The following is a 13,162-nucleotide window of genomic DNA, read 5'->3' as shown; positions in this document are numbered from 1 at the left end:
AAATGTTATTAACTGATTTTAGTCTAACTGTCTTATAAAGAGGCCTATATTGAGTTTCCTTTTAAAAATAAAATTATTGCCCCAGCATTTCTGGGCACCATAAACATGGTTCTGGATGACATCTGCCTTCATCACTGGACTTTCCTGTTTTTTCACCAGGGAGATGGGTACTGTTTCGACAATGATGCACAGATATTTCAAAGGTTTATCTTGCTGGTGCTTGCTAGATCTTCTGCCTCTGCCCTCCTGCTCCTTTCCCTGTCTACAAACTGCTTCCCCTAGTGCTTAGGCACTCCCTGTTCGAGTCAGCCTGCATAGAGTCCTTCCTTCCTTTTTGTAATAAAGTGTCTTGCAGAAGAGTTATTGGGTATTTTTAGGGCATGTACAGGATCTGACACCACCACCAGATGTTTTAGTGGTTGTCTTTTTTTTTTTTTAACAACAGGTAGCATCATCATTGCTCCCTGGAACTTTAGTTTCAGTTGCCAATTGCCATGCTCACATGTAATTTGGAATTTGTGAGTTTTCTCATTCTTTATGTTTAATAAGTATGTACTTTAGGTTTTCGACTACCTCTTTTATCTTTCAGGGCTTGCCTTGTATGTTTTCCAGTAGGACAATTCAGAATTAAGCTCCCATCATTTACCTAAGAGATGAAAATATCTCTTCCCTTTTATTTCTACCCTATAATCTTCCTTCATGCTTTGATCTTTCATTAAGAAGTCTACAGTGTTCATCTGGTTTGTGATGAGATGAATTTATGCTTCAGTATGCCTTCATAATGGCTAAACTTTAATATTCTATGTTAGTCATATATATATATATATATATATATGCATATATTAACTCATGGTAGAATGTTTGCAGCAGTTTCCATCTGCTTTGTGTCTGAGGATACGTTTTATGTCTTCTTTCATAAAAACGTACTCATATTTTATTGGTGTTATGTTGTTTCTTTTTTATTCATTATGGTGAGAAAGTTGAATTTTCTTGGAAGACCATTTTTTCAGGACTTTTTTTTTTTTTTTTTTTTTGGCTGGGGGTCAAAATGTAACTTCCAGACACGGTAGTCACAAGTTCTCTTTTATGTTGCTACAGACTCTTCTCAGATATGGTACCTTGCTGCATTCCTCTTGGCCAGTTGACCTCCTGTGTTTCCCCCAAAGCAAACAACCTCTAGAAGGATCTCTGCTGCCAGCCATGTTTTTCCCATTCCCTTGCTGATTACTGCAATTAAGGAACATGGGCTCTGTTCCAAGGTAGACTATTCATTTTCAACAAGTAAATAATTAGTAACGAATTCTGAGATCTGCTTCTGGCATCTCTCTGTAACTCCAAACTCTTTGCCTTGCTTAGGCTCAGCTCTGTCTGATTTCAGCCTTGCTTACAGCAGATCCCACTGAAGTTATAGTAGAGTAGCATGGGGCTTTATCGTCAGAATACAGTTGCCACTTTTGGAAATCTGCCATGCTCAAGCCCCTTGACATTTCTAATGGCATTTTCTGTATTTCTTTTGTCAGTTCTCAGATCTGTCTGAGACCTTTATGTGTATTTTGGATTTGGCAGATTTTTCTTTGTCTTAATTTTGTTGAAAATGGAGTGTGTGTGTGTGTGTTTGTCTGTGTGATCTTATTTTCCATGTTGCCTGGTATGTTTTCCAGGAATGGAAGGGGGAAATTTTGATGTAAGTGGTCAATATTCCCATTTCAATATGTTCAAAATACTCCTTAGAATTAGCAATTCTTCTAGCTACTTTGTTGATGATAAAGAAATGATTATGCTTTTAAAACTGTTACATCTAAGTACTCTGTTTTTTGTTTTTTTTTTTGAGACGGAGTTTCACTGTTGTTACCCAGACTGGAGTGCAATGGCACAATCTCGGCTCACGGCAACCTCCGCCTCCTGGGTTCAAGCAATTCTCCTGCCTCAGCCTCCTGAGTAGCTGGGACTACAGGCACGCATCACCATGCCTAGCTAATTTTTGTATTTTTAGTAGAGATGGGGTTTCACCTTGTTGAGCAGGATGGTCTCAATCTCTTGACCTCGTGATCCACCCGCCTTGGCCTCCCAAGGTGCTGGGATTATAGGCGTGAGCCACCGAGCCCGGGCTTAAATACTCAGTTAATTTCTGCTGTTATTCATATACAACATAGAACTTTTTCCAATTCACAATGCTTATTCTTGGTTATTTTAATATGATTTATAGTAAGCTAACTTTTAACATGCAACTTTTCCTGTAGAAGAAATTAGAGCCATCCCTGTTGACATTTCTGTTGTTTGGAATTAAACATTACATCTGAAAAATCTTGTGTTTCTAACCTCAGTAAATTAACAAAGGCATTTCAGAAAATATATATTGATATGCTGTTCCTGAGGGATTTAAGTTGTTATAGAGAATTAACTTTGAAAAGACATTTAAATCTCATCTTTTTTTTTTTCTTTTTAATGGAAAAGAAAGATCAAGAAATTAACCTAAATTATGTGTCAGTCCTGCATAATTATCAGGGACCACAGCAGGAACAGGGATTATAATGTAAGATGTAAATTTTAAAAGAGACCTCTTGGAATTCACTGTATTTTAGCAATTATACATTCCTCTGCAGGAAAGAACAGGATCTTCCATAAGCTCCTATCACTTTAGAAAACCAAAAAGTATGGTGGACTGTTGTGGTACAGAAAAAATTTACTAGTCATGTAATCGTAAAGTTGTTATTTAAACGGGATCATGGCAGGCGGGAGGCAGGACTAGACTGCAGCTCTGGGCAAAGCAGCATGTGGAGGCTTGCGTTATAAATTTTAGCTTCAGATTGACTGCAAGCACAAACCAGCAATCCTGAGAGGACCCTCTGAAGGAAGTGGACTGCTCCTGCAAGACCTGGGAGACGCTTCTGTGAGTGCCCAACAGAAGTGGGAAAGGGAGACCCTCCTCTCCTGAACACACACCCTTGCTGGAGAAGCTGAAGGCCTGTTTGTGGGAGAAGTTTCCGACTTTACATGGAGCTGAGTCAAATACAGAGAGAGAGCTGAGTGAAATACAGGGGTAGAGGAAGCAGCAGAAAGGCCCTGGGAGCTCAGTGAATCCCCAGAGCAGCACATTTCCATCTGGCATCACAGGGATCCGTTGGGAGGGCAGCCAGAGGAGCAGTGGCTGAGAAGCCTCCTGGCCAGAACTCAGGATGGTGTGAATAAGGCTTGCAGACTTCACAGGCTAGGGAAGAACGGAAACCCTTTTCTGTCACAGCAGGGAGGTGGATAGCCTTGGGTTAGTTTTCAAGCCTGTCTCATCCTCTGTTTGGAAACAGACCCGGGCTGTTGTGGGTGAGGGGCCGGTATGGTGGGAGTGAGAGTGGCCCTACAGTTTGTGTGGAATGTGGGTGAGGCCTATGACTGCTGGATTTCACCCACTTTCCTGACAACTTCCATGACTCAGCAGAAGCAGCCATAATCCTCGTAGGTACACAACTCCAGTGACCTGGGAATTTCACCCCATTACCCACAGCAGTCACAGCAAGACCCATCCAAGGAGTGTCTGAGCTCAGACATGTTTAACTGCACCCCCACCTGATGATCCTTCCCTATTCACCCTGGTAGTGGAAGACAGAGGGCATACCATCTTGGGAGTTCTAGGGTCTTGCTCACTTCTGGTCCCTCTCCACACTACTTCAGCTGATCGTGTTGCTGTCTATCTTATTTCTTTGATCTATTAGTAATTGTTTACAAATTTAGGAGCTCCAGTGTTAGGTGCATATATGTTTTGGATTGTGATATTTTCTTGTTGGACAAGACCTTTTGCCGTTATATACTGTCCCTCTTTGTCTCTTTTAACCACTGTTGCTTTAAAGTTTGTTTTGTCTGATATAAAAGGAGCATCACACACTGGGGGCAGTTGGGGAGGGTAGGGGAGAGACAGTGTGGGGTGGGGAGGCAGGGAGGATGGGGTGGGATAACATGGGAAGAAATGCCAGATATAGTATGCACCTAAAGTAAAGTAAATAAATTAAACAAACAAACAAACAATGGCTACCCCTGCTCACTTTTGGTATCCATTTGCATGAAATGTCTTTCTTTAAGTTTATGTGAGTCCTTATATGTTAGGTCAGACTTCTTGAGTTTTTATCCAGTGATAGTGGGGGACTTCAATACTCTACTGACAGCACTAGACAGGTCATCAAAACGGAAAGTCAATAAAGAAATAATGGATTTAAACTATTCATTGGAACAGATGGACTTAACAGAGATATACAGAACATTTCATTCAATAGCCACAGCATATACATTCTATTCAACAGTGCATGAAAATTCCTCCAAGACAGACCATATGATAGGCCGTAAAATGAAACTCAATAAATTTAAGAAAATTGAGTATCTCTCAGATCACAGTGGAATATAACTTGGAATAAACTCCAAAAGGAATCTTCAAAACCATGGAAATACAAGAAAATTAAATCGCCTACTCCTGAATAAGCATTACATCAAAAATGAACTCAAGATGGAAATTTAAAAATTCTTTCAAGCTCAATAATGATACAACCTATCAAAAATCTCTGGGATACAGCAAAGTTAGTGCTAAGAGGTATATTCATAGCCCTAAACAGGTACATCAAAAAGTCTGAAAGAGCACAAACAGACAATCTAAGGTTACATCTCAAGGAACTAGAGAAACAAGAATAAACCAAACCCAAACCCAGCAGAAGAAAGAAAATAAGATCAGAGAAGAACCAAATGAAATTGAAACAAAAGAAAAACAATACTTATCTATTCTGCAGTTCTGCATCTTTTAAGTGGAGCATATAGACCATTTATATTCAATGTTAGTATTGAATTGTGAGATACTGTTGCTTTCATCATGCTCTTCATTGTCTGTGTACTTTGTTTTTTTGTTTTATTTTTCTTTCTAATTTGTATTTTGTTTTACATTTACACAATTTCTAACTTGTATTTTGTTTTATATATACACAATGGAATACTGCACAGCCATACAAAGAATAAAAAGAATGAATTAACAGCATTTGCAGTGACCTGGATGAGACTGGAAAGTATTAGTCTAAGAGATGTAACTCAGGAATGGAAAACCAAAAATCATATGTTCTCACTGATATGTGGGAGCTAAGCTATGAGGATGCCAATGCATAAGAATGATAAAATGGACTTTGGGGACTTAGGGGGAAGTGTGGGAAGGGAGTGAAGGACAAAAGACTACAAAGTTTTTCCAGTGTACATTGCTGGGGTGATGGGTGCACCAAAATCTCACAAATTACTGCTAAAGAACTTACTCACGTAACCAAATATCACCTGTGCCTCAGTAACTTACAGAAAAAATTAAAAATATGTTATTTAATGTTACTAGGTCTCACTCTTATCTGTAAAACAGGATTGAGAAGAGTATTTCACATAAAGTTATATTAAACATTGTAAAACAATAATTTATATTTATTGTAAAACATAAATTATGTATTATAAAACATATATGTGTTGTAAAACATATAGTATATTTTTTAAATGGTAATTGTTGTAACCGAGCGAGTACAGAATTACCACTGAGACAAAAGTAAGGCAATTCAGAGGATTATTTGTTTCCGGCTGCCACAGAGGACTCGCGTTTCTCTAAACTGTGGCTCCGAAAGGAGGTTGTTAAGACCTTTTATGCCTGTAAACCACCTCCTGGGCAGGGGTGGGGGCAAGGGGCTTTGGACATTCCAAGGGCCAGTGGACTTTGGACATTCTGTAAACCACCTCAGTCTGGGGGTGAAGGCGAGGGGCTTCAGACATTCCAAGGGCCAGGGGTCTTTGGATATTCCGATTGTTACTTAAGTGGTTCACAGAAGTCAAGATAAGTGTTAGTTTACACATTGCTTGTGTAGGGCGGAAATTACAGACTTTAGTTACTTATTACAAGTTGCAGGGGGCAAGATGGCATGGGTTTGGACTGCTTGCCTGTCACATTAGGATTACAGAGAGCAGTAACAGAAAGCTGAGGTATGATTGAAGTATGCAGTTTTAGGGGGATTTTACCATGCTACAAATTATTATTTGGTGGAGTGTGATAAAAGGAACACTTCTACTGGTAAGAAAAGTGGCTGTATGTATTGGATATCGTTGTGTGCCAGTCAATTTCCCTTCTTGATGACGCTGGAACTCCTTTTAGTTGTAGGGACTTTTGGCTGATGACAGATCATAGCTAAGCCCACTGATTGATGAAGATTTCAAAGGCCCAGCTTCCTTTCCTTAGTATGGCATCTCCGATGGCCGTCCTGGCTCCAGATGTCCCTATGGGGTTGGCTAAGGCCTCTGCTGCAACTGCATTGCAGTTCAACTTTGCCCAGTCTTTCTTTCTTCCCTCTCTCAAGAGTGCTGCTTCTGAGTATATTCCCCAAGAAACTTCCTTTAATCAAATCTGTCTCAGAGTCTGTGTCCAGGGCATTCACCCAGAGAGCATGTGACTGGAAGGATGCTGAAATTTCTCTCCCAGCTGGCCTACTTGAATGTCAAATATTAGTGTCAATCACTCATTCATTCAACACTCACTATTTGTTGACTATCTGCTACATGTTAAGTGCATCTTTTTCGGTTTTCTTAAATGTGTTTTTTCCTAACTAGAATGAGGCACTACTCTAGGGATGAAACATTCTAACATGTTGACAGCAGTGAGAATTTCTAATTGTCTCTTACAGTGTGTTAGCTAGTAGAAAACTTTCTGTCAGGTTTACTAGAAAATATTTGCTAAGTAAAAGAAATATACATTCGATTTATGTTGAGAAAAATGTAACAGCATGAATAAATTATGAAAATATGCAATTATAACACAGGCGGCACATTAGAATAACAGATGCAAACTTGTTTTGTGAATTATGAGGTTATTTTCAAATTATGTATAATTTTATTCTCAAGCTGTTCATTATATCTTTTCTCCTATTTCATTTGATTTGAAAGCATGTTTTTCTAAATGGGAACTGGTTTATGCTCTAAAATTAGAGGCAACAGGGTGAAATGAGAACATGAATTTTAGTGTAAAAAAGATTTGGGGCTGAATTCCTTTACCATTTTATAATTGTGACCTTGGGGAAATTACCATGTTCTTTGAGGCTTGGATTTCTTACAAGTTAAATGAGGATACTAATACCTATTCACTAGGATTTTAAGATAATTAAGCAAAAGTATACATGTAGAAAGCACAATGTCACTTTAAAAGAACTCAATGAATAATGATAATTATTGTAATCATGATACAGTTAAATGTATTACTAATACCTGGGAATTCAGGATTCTCAGATGGTCGTTTGAAAGGTTACATAACAGAAAATTCTGTAGACCAACAAATGCAATATCGTGAGGATTAAATGAGTGGATATAAATATAAGCACATGCCAAAAATCAGCTTTGTATGGTACTTAATGAGTTTATCCTTTAAATGGTCCTTTACGAAACACACAGATGCTTAAATTTTTCTTGATCTAAGTAAGCGTTTTGTTCTATTGTTAAAGTTGTTGATCTGCTTCCGTTACAGTAGTACGGGTCTTTCAATTTTTATCCATTTACAAGGAAGGCAAACTTTTCTAAAATATTGTTCTAACATGGTCACAGTTAAGTGACCCATGTCTATATATGGTTGTGTCTATATATTGAATAGTAAAACTTAATATAAAATAAAATAATTACTGAACATAACTTTGATGGAAATAAAACTTTTAGAGAATTGTAGCTTATACATTTTTCTGACTTCTATAGCAGCTAATAGTTTCTTTGAGTTTTCATAGACATGGAAAAACTGTCTTGAATATACCTAAGCTGGATCTAGACCAAATGTTTCAACATAGACCAAGAGTGAGGCTCAGTTTATTTCAAAGGTGCCAGATGAAAAAATAGTTTTTTTTAGTGGTCTTCCCACCTTTGGAGTTTTGAGATATTTTCTAGAATGCTATTTCTAGTAAATACAAGGGCAAGACCTTGTTGCACTTCGATGTTGCCACACTAGTCACAGATCTGAACTAAAAACTTAAATATGGCATCATGCCAAAAAGATGACCTTGAAATAAATGAGGAATACATTAGTTTGGAGAGCAACAGAGATTCATATATCTTAATTTTCTAATACTTTAAAACTCTGGTGTTGCATGGAAAGTAAATGATTTGGTAGCAGTCGTAAGAATTTTTTATTTTACATGGGCCACATTTGTAATAGTTCCCAAAGAAGAAAAAAATAGTCTTTATAAAATGTGGTGATAGCTTTAGTTTCCAACCTTTTGATGATTATTACAATGCTGGTTAGGCTACAGCAAAGTAGCAGAATCACTGGTGGAGAGTATATCCCACTCTAAAGTTTGTGTGGAGTCATAAGGTAGGGGAGGGATCTGAAAATGCCATGGTTCTGGTTATGGGTGAGCCTACTTGATAAAATGGCAGTGAGAGCCACAACAGCAATCCCATGTGAGTACAGCTAATATGGAATTCGACTACTTATGGCAATGCTTCTTAAGTAAGGTGAAATTCACAGAAAAGAAAAGCAAATGTGAATCTTGCGTCTTTGTTATAAGGGTTATAGCTAATTAGCAGTGCTCCTTTAGGCAAGTCACTTTAAGTATTCATGACTTCTCTACCAATGGCAGGGGCATAATGTAGTTAGAAGGATGTTGAAAAACATAAAGTGCTACATAAACATAAGTTATTGCCATTTATAATTTAATTCATTTTTAGAAGCGTTTAAATGTCAGAAATATTTACATGTTTTATTTTTTCTAACATAGTGTTGAAAATATCATTTCAAAGGTAAAGGGCAGAAGAGTTTCTTTTCCACTCCTAGAATTCTTTTTTCATGAATGGCTAGTGGAGATGCTATCAGAGATTGGTTCCGAAGTTTTATTTATTTTGTTTTGTTTTTTAACTTTTAAGTTCTAGGGTTCATGTGCAGAATGTACAGGTTTGTTACACAGGTAAATGTGTGGGTCCAGGCAGTGGGGAAATTCACCCCATTCTGATGGGAGAAATTAGCCCAAAGGGGCTACAGGCCCTCTGTGAGTCAGAAATCCAGGAGGGCAGTCAAATCTTAAAGCTCCAAAATGATCTCCTTTGACTCCATGCCTTGCATGATGCAAAAGGTGGGCTCCCATGGTCAGATGAGATGGTGACAATGTGGATGGTATTAGCAGAGAAAGCACATGTAAATGAATGTGGTCTGGAAGCCTCCCCTATTTGCCTCCTTAGTAATGGTGGATGATGACATCATTTTTTTCTAGTTGTCACTGTAGAAATTTAGATAGGAAAAGAAAGCTCTGGTTTATAGCCCATGGAAATGACATTTTGGGTCACCGGTTGTCTTCTAAGAGGTATTCTTAGGTGCCATGCATTTCTATGGTAAATTTAAAATGGCCTAGTTCTGATTCCAAGCCTTTTCAAAGTAAGAAATCTTAATTTTTCTGAAACCCTTTGCAATCATTGGGTATTACATTTTGTTAACCAAATTAACTCAAGTGATGTAAACAAAAAATTCTAATTTATCCATTCAACATGATGAATTATTACTACATTGAGCATAGCACTCATGTTCCATTGATTAGGGCTTTTTATTCCTATTGACTCATGTACATGAGAAACAAAACCATAATCTAAGGTTGCTTACAAGATATAAAATGGGAATAAAGAGAATATTTGGACTCATTTAACTTTTACTTCATCAAACTAAAAAGAGATAGAAGCTTTCATATCACACTTAGATATTCTTGTAATGACTCAGACCACTTGCAGTCCAAGAGGTAGTTTTTCTTTCCCTTTGGCAGTGCTAAGATGGACACTCAGTATTTACTTCTGTGACTTTCCTTCCATCATACTTTCATGGATAGTTAATACTTTTTAAAAACAGGTATGTGATTTCTCTAGACATGTTGATGCATTTGGCTGGATTTGAGTCTTCTTTTGGCACAGGTTCATTTAGATTGTGAAGAATAGTCATTCTCAGATTTCCACAGGTGACATTGAATGAGGTTAATTTTAAGAGTTCAAGGAAAGAATAATTTTGTAGGTGATATCAATCAGCAGTGGAGAGCTTGAATATATTTAAGGATACAACTGCTACCCTAGTGGCTTTATAGCAACTCTAGAAATCTATTAATAGCAGCATCTCTATTGACTAGTTATATGAATATGCTCTCAGAAGTGTTCTTTATTATGTCAACTTAAGCATTTCTTTTCCTTTTAAAATTTTTCTAGAGACAGGGTTTCTCTTTGTCACCCAGGCTAAAGTACAGTGGCACATCTTGGTTCACCATAGCCTCAAACTCCTGGGCTCAAGTGATCCTCCCACCTCAGCTTCCCACATACCTGGGACTTCAGGTGCATGCTATCAGCCCAGTTAATTTTTAAATTTTTGGTAAAGACAAGGTCTTACTGTGTTGCCAAGGCTGATCTCCAGCTCCTGGCTTCAAGTGATCCTCTTGCCTCTGCCTCTCAAAGTGCTGGGATTGCAGGCATGAGCCACCATGCTCGTCCAGCATTTCTAAATATAGTTCTAACCCAGATTTTCTTTATATTTATCTTTTATTGCCTTTTATTCTTTTTAATGTCTCACAATCAATATGTCTTAGAATATGATTTGGTTGCTTTCTTACTAACATCAAACACCCATATTGTGTAGGATTCCCAGGCCATCTCTCTTCATAAGCCATTTCTCTCCTACATGTTAGTGTATTGATGTCAGCTGCCTTTGTTAGAGTGCTTATCTGTGGGTCTCAATACAAAAGGAATGGATACTCATGAACAAATTCCTGGTTTAGACAGTTCTGTCGCAAGAGGGCTGTGGACCTGTCAGGCAATGATGTCTTCACAGCCTTTATAGCTCATGCCAAGTACTGCCGGCCTAGGAGCTACTGTGTCTCTCTGTAGTGCTTTGTAACTCTTTCCTCTGATCAATTATATATTGATTTTAAAATTTAAATCTCAGAGAGCAATCTTACTTCTTTATTTATAAGTTCTTGGGGGAATGTCCCTTTAATACTGCAACAGAGATTAAATTGGTCCAACATGTTTTAAACAGTATTGATAAATCTAGCAAGAAAGCTCAGATATGAAATCTGGTCAAAGTAATCAGAGAATCAAAAAATAATTACTAAACAATACTTATGTAAAATCCAGGATACTTAATGGAAAATGTTTCCAATCATTTTAAACATTATGGTTATTATTTAGATGAGGTTCCATATGAAAATAATATAATGTCAAATTAACATATCATAGGACAAAATAGGAATTACTGTTACTGAACTGGAAGATATGTCATTTTATTCATTAAAAGAAATGAATGAATCTCTATTATGAAGTAAAATATTCTTCCTATTCTTTATTAAACTATATAAATTTTAAAGAAGTCAAAATATGCATGAACATAAAGTTGGTATATGTTCTATATTTTATAAATATTAAATTCTGAATCCAAAGTCAAATGCTGCATGTAATAATATTCAGTAAATTTTTAATAAATATGTCAATTAAACTTTTAAAGGAAATAAATATTAATATAATGTATTCATTGCCATTTGAATGTTCTCAAATCACTTATTAATTATCCTTCTAATAAATTTAATTTTTATGCAGTCTATCTTATAGATATATGTCATGTTGAACAAAAAAGAACTCTATGTTTAAAGGCAGATAGTCCCAGATCCTTGTAACTTTGACACTTGCTATCATTGTAAAACAATTCCAGTAGCTTATTTTAGTATCAAGTATCTCAAGAGGTAAGTGGAAATGAGAAATAAATTTTAATTAAGCTTAATTGATTTTGTGTTTCACAGTACTCTCTTTCAAAGATTTTACACTTAAATGCTTTGTGTTGTTCTTTGTAGAGATAAATGTCAATATAAGTAAATATACTTGTCCCTCAGTATCCAGGGGAGAAAGTGATTCCAACACCTCCCTTGCATGCCTAAATTAATGAATGATCCAGTCTCAGATAGAACATAGCATGATATTTTCTTATAACCTAAGCATATCCTCCTATATACTTTAAATCATCTCTAGATTACTTATAACAACTAATATGTCAATGCTATGTAAGTATTCTTATACTGTATTGTTTAGGGACTATGACAAGAAAGAAAAATCAGTACATATTCAGTACAGATGAATTTTTTTCTCAAATATTTGAATATAATAATATTTGGATTGTGGTTGTATTCATGGACATGAATCCATGAATACAGTGGGTCAACTGTACTCCAACTGTGGCTCTAAATCTAATTTGTTGTACATACACTTCATTTTATTCTTTACTTTTGGGTTTTTGAGACAGAGTCTCACTTCGTCACTCAGGCTAGAATGCAGTGGCACATCTCAGCTCATTGCAACCACTACCTCCAGATTCAAGCAATTCTTGTGTCTTAGCCTCGAGTTGCTGAGACCACAGGTGTGAACCACCATGCCGGGCTAAGTTTCATATTTTCAGTAGATACGGAGTTTCACCATGTTGCCCAGGCTAGTCTTGAATCCCTAACCTCAGGTGATCCACCTGCTCGGCCTTCCAAAGTGCTGGAATTACAGATGTGAGCCACTGCTCCCAGCCTGTACATCCACTTTATTCAGGATATAGTAACATTGAAAGAAATGATTTTTAAAATAAGAACAAAGAAAATATTTTTCCTTCCAGAGGGAGCAACATTAATATGAAGGCCAAAAATCATATGAAGAAAAACTCAACATCAGTTATCATTAGAGAAATGGAAATCAAAAGTACAATGAGATATCTCACACCAGTCAGAATGGCAGTTGTGAAAATAAAAAAAAAAAAAAATTCGATGCTGATGAGGTTATAGAGAAAAAGGAACACTTATACACTGCTGGTGAGAGTATAAATTAGTTCAGCCATTGTGGAATACAGTGCAGTGATTCCTCAAAGATCTAGACAAAAATACCATTCAACCCAGCAATCTCATTACTGGGTATATAGCCAAACGAATATAAATCATTCTGTCATAAAGACACGTGCATGCATATGTTCATTACAGCACTATTTACAATAGCAAAGATATGGAATCAACTTACATGTCTCAGTAATAGAATGAATAAAGAAAATATGGTACATATACACCATGGAATACTATGCCGCCATAAAAAGAATGAGATTGTGTATTTTACAGGGACTTGGATGGAGCTGGAGGCCATTAACCTTAGCAAACTA

The sequence above is a fragment of the Callithrix jacchus genome, chromosome 4 (genome assembly GCF_049354715.1).
Source record: "Callithrix jacchus isolate 240 chromosome 4, calJac240_pri, whole genome shotgun sequence".
In the NCBI taxonomy this organism is placed as follows: domain Eukaryota; kingdom Metazoa; phylum Chordata; class Mammalia; order Primates; family Cebidae; genus Callithrix; species Callithrix jacchus.
Note: the sequence above shows the minus strand (reverse complement) of the source record.